The sequence below is a fragment of the Zonotrichia leucophrys genome, chromosome 8 (genome assembly GCF_028769735.1).
Source record: "Zonotrichia leucophrys gambelii isolate GWCS_2022_RI chromosome 8, RI_Zleu_2.0, whole genome shotgun sequence".
Lineage (NCBI taxonomy): Eukaryota > Metazoa > Chordata > Aves > Passeriformes > Passerellidae > Zonotrichia > Zonotrichia leucophrys.
In genome coordinates this window covers 14,945,980-14,953,694 of record NC_088178.1, presented here as the reverse complement: position 1 = coordinate 14,953,694, position 7,715 = coordinate 14,945,980, and positions in this window count along the sequence as shown.

Here is a 7,715-nt window from a genome sequence, read left to right as displayed (position 1 = left end):
TCTTGGGAAAATGGAAAATATTAAACCACTACATATTTTTCCGCTGCCTAGATGTGCTGTACTTGAGGAAACATTCTCCATCACCTTGACAGCATGCTTCCTTTCTGTATACTGAAGTTTATTTACCTGAATTATTAATGCTGCTTTTGTTTGTAGCTATATCTTAATTTTCTTCTTTTCGTTCACCTGTCATGATTGTTTTGATTCACATCCCAGAATGATGCACAAAATATTTCCTTTGGAAACACTGTAGTGTCACCAATATTTTTGCTCTGTTAACAGATTATTCTGTCTTCACAGTAAAACCAGATCATATCTTTTTTTTCATGAAAACTGTCAATCACTGAGATTATGCTTTAAATGTATCGAGCGGATAAAAGACAGAATTTAAACTACATATCATATGTCAGCAGAGAACACCGAGTGCCCTGCAAATAGGAAAGCACACAATTCTCTCCTTCTAAATGAAAAATACAGCCACAGTGACAAACAAGATATCCTCAAACAATTAGTGACTATCATGACAAAATTCTTTTGTGTATGATGTGGAGTAATGTAGCTACTGTACTGTATTTATTATTTGTAGAAAAAAGCAGAACTAAACCCTGTGGATTTTATTATACATTCAGTCTTATTTGTTGTTTCTGCTGCCTAGGCTAAGATTCTGGAGAGCAGAGAGATGCATTTATGTTTAAATGGTATTGTTTTACATATTAAGAACTGAAAAAAATGGAGGTAAAGGATTGCAGTAATTTAAAGAACTTCAAATGAATGTCCACAAATTTTATAATGCAGGAAAAAAGAAAAGAAAGGATCATGCTATACTGAGAGGATATAAAGTTTTTGTGATATTTCTTTTAAAATATGTTCTAAAGTTTTTCTTTGGGATGCAGTGTAGAAAGAGCATTTTACTCATCTAGGAGTTACCTGGAATTTATTTTTCTTTCACATCCCTTTTTTTCAAGTATAATGTCTAACCAACTTGTATACAAAATTCAAAAAGATTCTCCTGAACGTACAATATGGAGACACCATATGTACAAACAGCACACAATTTCAAACAGACTAGGCTCATTGGAAAAAAACTTTTTTTTTATTTGCCTTTGATTTCTTTCAGAAGGATAAAATGAAAGGGACAGTGATACATATTTTAAGCCCTGTGAATTCACAATGGGGCTTTAGAATAAAGAGGTAAAAACCTTTGAACTAAACAAAGGTCCATCACAGTGCACTTCTTTTTCACAAGCACCTTATAAAGAAAATTATGCCAGAGAGTGGGCCCAGCTGGCTTTTGCTACTACACCTCTCGTCCACAACACCCCAGCATCCTTCCCAGCCCCTATCAATCTCCTGTATGCCGTGTCATTGACTCCTCTTGGACCTGATCTCTTATCTCATAGAGCTGGTTTTTTAGTGGAATGCCCTGTGAAAGTATCCACTCATGAGCTTACATCTGAGTGTCTCTTTGTACTAAGCAAAGCCTGTAGTCTAGCAGGCTGCATTAACTTGATTAAAGTAGGACCATAGACAGTTACTTAGGCTCTTACTTTGCTCTTAGATTAAAGACAAGGAGGCCTCTTTCTCTCAAGGTTTTTTTCAAAACTGCAACTTTCAAAAGGGTCAGCAAAAGACAAATGCTCTTATAACAGAAGGAAAGAAGCTTTTATAACAAATGATTTCTAATTGCTCCTTTGTTCCAAAAAAGACAGCAGTTATACCAGCTGAAACACAACAATCCAACAGCATTTCTTGATGGAAAGCTTGTACATAGGGCTGCAAAGAAAGAGCTAGGTTCTAGTAATTTAAAAAACATTATTTCCTTGTAAATAACACCTTATTTAATCCACTTAAACCCAGAACATAATCACATCTGACTGGCTCTGCATAATAGTCTATTTTCTAGTGGACCATAGAGTTGCTTGTGCATTTCCTCCATTTCAGCTCTAAGGAGTAGAATAAGGAAAGTGCTCTGCCATGAGTCTTGCCCCCATGTATAACATTTTATATTCCAGAACAAATTTTAGTAACGAATCAGTGGGTTACATTCTGATCTAATGCCACGGACTGGATTATTTCAACATTACAAATGCACAAGGGACATGATCAAAAAAAAAGGAACAACCAGGCTCATATTTGCAGCAGATAACTGTTGAAAACAGCACGGGCTTTGGAAAAAAAAATCACTTTTCATGCTAAACTGCTAAACTGGACAACAATTCTGCAGAATGGATTTATATACTTTTCTGACACATTCTACTAATTAGCAGAATAGTAATTTTAGATTTTCTGTAAACACAGCATGCAACTGTGCACCTGTTACCTGCATTCATGCACGTGCTCAAATGAAACTTCTTATTTCTAGTTCATTTTCTTTCTTATTTCAAAGTTCATTCAGCCACCACCACAGTGGTTCTCCTGGCTCAGGCCATGCACAGCACTCTCTGCACCACTCCAGTTACAAGCTAGGCTTTGAGGGTGCTTTGTTCTTACTGGGGATGCCAGAAACAGTCATGAGCCTGAGACTGCTGCTACAAAGCTGGGAAACAGTTTTAAGTCCCAGCCTAGTGTATTAAAGATGCATGTGGACAATTTGGACAGGAGAGAAAGAAGCGGGTTTGGGTGGTGCACAGCCTGGGATCTGCAGAGAGGGAAAGCGTATCATCAGTGCCTTGCTCTGCAGGAAGGTGCTGCATCTCACTGGTCTTGAGCTGAGGGTCCCAGGAGATGTGGGTTCAATTCTCACATGGTTTTTGTTACAACACCAATAGGGAGATTTCAAAAGATGTGTGGATGGATGAGGACACAGAAATCCTAATGTGCTTTGAAGAGCCCAAGTACCTGACACTTAAAAGATGCATTTGTTTTAAAATCATGATCAAGGCAGAGCCAGCTTGAGGGAATGCTGGATAAGGCTCCCTCTTACCTCTGTGGTATGATGTCATCTTCACTTTCACAGGCTCAGTTGGCTCCCTGCTTGGCAGACCACCTCTGCCAGCACCCAAAGGTGCTACCATAATTCCAGAGTGCCCCTCCATCAAAAGGATGGAATAACCCTCATTGCAATCACGCCTCGTAACCTGCCCCACCTGAAGAGTCCCTTGGCACCCCTACCCTCTGCTTAGCTGGCACAGCAGCCCCACTCCCTCCTTCTGGAAATAGGGAAGGTGACTTTCTGGGACAGGAGCTATGTGGCTCCCCTGTAAAGTGCTGCAAACATTTGTTAAAATAGGAATAATTATTACTGTTAGAATATGATGTTATAAATAAAGCAAGGAGAGAGCTAATGGTGCTTCTTTGAAAAATAAAAAGGCAAACCAAAAACTATTTTCTCCTTGGGGTAAAAAAAACGAAAAAATTGATTACTCTTAAAGGAGCCCTCTCAACTTACCTTTGAGGACTCCCATTGAGCTCAAATCTGTTTTCCCTCACAGGCAAAAAAAAGGGTAAGTATTCTCTTGGCATTCTCCTTTCTTCAGTAGACTGAACTGACAGGGATACTTTTATTTCAAATATGCACATAGCTACGATGTACTCTGGACTCGCTTTTTGCCCCTCTGCATGTGTAAAATGGCACTTTGAGAAACAGCCTTTCTTTCTATCAAGGTGTGCAGAGAGAATGATGACAAGTGCTTTGCTACCCACAGGACTTCTGTGGGTGACTGAGTTCCCACATATGCTCAGAGAGAGAAAAAAAAAGCGAAATTGTTTTCAGGAAATCAGTTCAAGTGGCCCCAACTCATCTGGGATCTCTAAGGCTGACGGTAGAAAGGGTGCCAGCAAAGGTCCAAATTGGCAATGAAACACACAGATCACAATATTGATAAACACAAAGCCTTACTTGACCAAAAAAAAAAAACCAACAAAATGAAAAATACACACACAAAAAAGACCCCCACAGCTAAAACAAAAACCACAATAGGAACAAGAATGGACAAACTTACACATTTAGTCACAGGATTCTTAAAAAACCATTGCTAGCAAAACAAGATTTCTATTGCAACCGAAAGTCCTATCTTTAGTTAGTCTTTTGGTAATCCAACTGCTCCCAAATTCATCAAACAGGGACTATATCCACAGGAGTTTGGACAAAGGGGCCCCACATTTTTGGGATGATTATCCACCTACAACTTGAAGAAATTTACAACACTGGTGACAAACTAATCATAGGCATCTCTGAGAACATGCAGAAAAGAGAAAGCAAAAGTAAGAGGATGCATGAGAGAAAGAGAGTAGAAGTATTTACCTATATAAATAAAGAGAAAAAATTATACCTGCAGTATTGTGGAAAGTGGAATTGAGGTCCCTGGTGTCAGGATTGAACCTGCTTGTTTTCCCTCCTTTCCTTGTACTTCTCTCTTTTGATATCTGTAGATCCCCTAGGATCTACAGGAGACCTATACTGATTCTCATGGAGTCTTCTTCACATGTGCTAAGAAAAGGGACTGTAAACTAAAAGCATTGTTTGGGACAGTACCATCAGAAGTTAAAAATTATTAATGTTGGGCTGAGCCAGTGGAGCAATAGATGCCTTCTCCCACAAACACAAGGGAGGTGCGAGGGATCCATTACCTCAGAAATCCCATATACAGAAGGATTGTCCATAGCTACCACCTCTTTGCTGCTTTCTGGGCTTGTCCACCGAGGGAGACTTATTGAGCATATTCAGAAGGCAAAATACCCAATGGTGCACTCCTGTCCCACACCTATTACAGAGTAATCATCCCTGAAGTGACTAAGGACAGAAGCAGACTCCTTCAATTTAAATTGACTACTGATCAAGCCCATTTATCTTCTTTGATAACTGCTAACAGCTCCCACCTGACTTGCCCAAGGCACCCGGGACAAGGTTGCTGTTTAACTCCTGCAGCCTCACACTGATCTTCTGCTCTGGCAGCTGGGTTATGAGTCAGTGCCTTGCCTGGCTCTACACAGAGAGCTCTATGTTACAGCCATCCCCATAAGGAGAGCTGTAAGGAGCTCCTGGACCAGTGGCAGGTTGTGAATAGGAACTCTGGGAGCTGGCCAGGGACATTAAGGACATTAAAGTGGTGTCCTGGGGCCTTGGTGTGAGCCTGCCTCAGCTTAAGGGTCCTACTCTGGCCAGCATATTGACCCTCCTGATGAGGGGCTTGGAGATCCAGCTCCCCAGGTGTGGTTCCCAGTCCTCTTCAAAGCCTCCAACTTTGCACCCAGGGCAAATCCCACGTACACATGAACTAACTCAAATATACCAGGCATGATATTTCACCAGACACTTCCAAGTACCTGGTCAAGAATAGGTTAGTGATTGCAAGGACCTCCAGCCTTCTTCCTCCCAGAGCTGGTATCTATAGCCAGCCAGCCTGCCACTGAGTCAGCCCACCCCATTCCTGGAAACAGCTACCATTATCCAAGAGCTCCAGCAGCATCCTGGAGCTGGGGAAGATGCTTCTTCAGCCAAGGGGCCCATGGTCAGAATGCACACAGACCTGGAGGACAATTTGGGCTGAAAAGTAAATACCTCACCCTATCCCACTTCAGCAGAACAGCCCAGGTCCTGCTGCACCTTCTACAAGACTGCTCCCGTCTGCTGCCATGAAATTTAGCCAGACCTAGGCACTTCATAAGACAAAAACACCTTTTCATAGCTGTGTTAAGTCACATATTCATTTTGGCTTTCACACCTTCCTGCCTGCATTTGCTGCGAAGGCAGCAGAGCTGGTGCACAGCATTTTAGTGAATTGGTTGCCCAGGTTTTATTTTAATCTGAAAGCAAAATGATGATACACATATGTGCAATGTAGCACAAAGGCATGTTTACTGAAGCATGCCACCATGATGCTCCGGTTAAAAAAATAACAAGCAACAAATCTGTTTCATCCCTGGCCATACATTAGAACTCATATCTAGCTGCTGTTTAGATCATGACCAGCATAGCACTTTTGGATATATACAGCTTTGCATTACAGTCCTCTGATGTGCTCCACAGCAGTGGGTGGCTGGGGGTTAAAAACTGTATGCCTGCATGTGCGTTGTTTGTGTATATGCGTGAGCATGCTTGCTACAGGCTTTAAATAATATTTTCTAACATTTCTTTGGAATTTCCTTAATTGACAGTCACTGAGAATGGGGTTTCAAAGCAAGCATTGAGAGCAAAGCTGTTCCTCAACAGACACTCATGTAAATATGTTACTTTAAAAAGAAAAAAAGCCAGCCCTTTCCATCTCTACCAGTGAAATGGCTACAAATGGGCTGCCATTAACTTTTGTTACTTGAGTAGGTGCCTGTAAAGGGCCAGGTGGTGTTTATGCAGATGAATGAGCATGTTACAATGTGTTCTTCCTTTTGGATAAAACATTAGCGTATCAGATGTGACAAATCAGATGTTCATCTTCCGCACTTCTGCATTATTTTACATTGAGAATTAGATAATGTGCTGGCTTAGCTTTTTACTTTGTGGTTTTTTTCCCCACTTCTTCTCCTCAAGAATAATTTTATACATAAAGTTCTTCCAACATTCTGCATAATCATAGTCTCACCGTATGTCTAACCAGCAAGGTATTATGGTAATTGTGTATTTCCAGGTAGCGGGCTTTGCATCAGATGGAAGTGAACATTGTTTAACACACTGCATAATTATTGTGAAATGGAAATAATGGACCTACATGTTCGGGAGTTTTTTAATTCTGTTTCCCTACCAGAACAGCAGATAATTCTTGTGTCTCCTGCAGCAGCAGCAGCAAGATAAATATTAGAATGTCTTACAACCAGGGTATGCAAATAATTGAATCCTCAGTTCAGTGGCTAAACGGAAAAAAAAAATAACCTTTCATTTTAGGCTGACAAGAAAAGGTATTTGGGTTGCATAAGAAGAAGAAATAAATAGTATTTTGTGATTATGACTAGTTTAGTTGTATTTAGCCAAATCTGGTGTCAAAACATAAACATTAGATCTAAAAAATATCAGAACTTTTAACTTTAAAAAAAAAAAATCCCCAAGCTGTTTTATTATGTCATTTTGTCTATTTATGTCTATCTGAAAACATTTGAAGATTTCCGTCTCAGCCATCAGGAAGCGGCATTTTTAATGAGCAGATTACGTGCCTGAGATATCTCACTTCACTCTGATTCAAATGTTCAAAATTAATTTCAAGTCTCTCTGACAACTGGGCCACAACTGTCCTTCCATTTTTATGTTATTTCTTTACTCTGTCAAATCAGGGCAGTTTTCCACTTTGAGGAAGTTGAATATATTCAGCAAATGACATAGTCATGGCCCATATGCCCTGTGTATTTTGCTATTAATTTTCCTCAAAGAATTGATATCTGCATAGTTGCTCTGCCCTGGTCATAAGCCCTGCATAGACATAATTCCTTTCTTTACCAGAAGCATAAGCCGGTCCAGGAGGAAAACTAAGGATCCACAATTCCTTGTGCTGGACAAGTGTTATAACAGTGCCTAGCTTAGCTAAATCCAGGTGCTTTCCAAGTGTGGGGCAAAATCCATGTCATGGAAATTCAGTTGGTGGGAATAATAAATTGGTGGCTGATTGCACTAAAACCACAAATTGTGAGTACAAGACTAAGGGTTTGTTCTTGTGCACCAGTGTAAGGGCTCAGCAGCCCCATGGTTGCAGAAAGTCTTTTCTGCACGTGGGTTTGCCAGGCACTGCCTGTGGGAGATGAGCATAATCGGGGTGCTGCAGGGAGCACTGCCCAGCAGAGCCAGCTGTGCA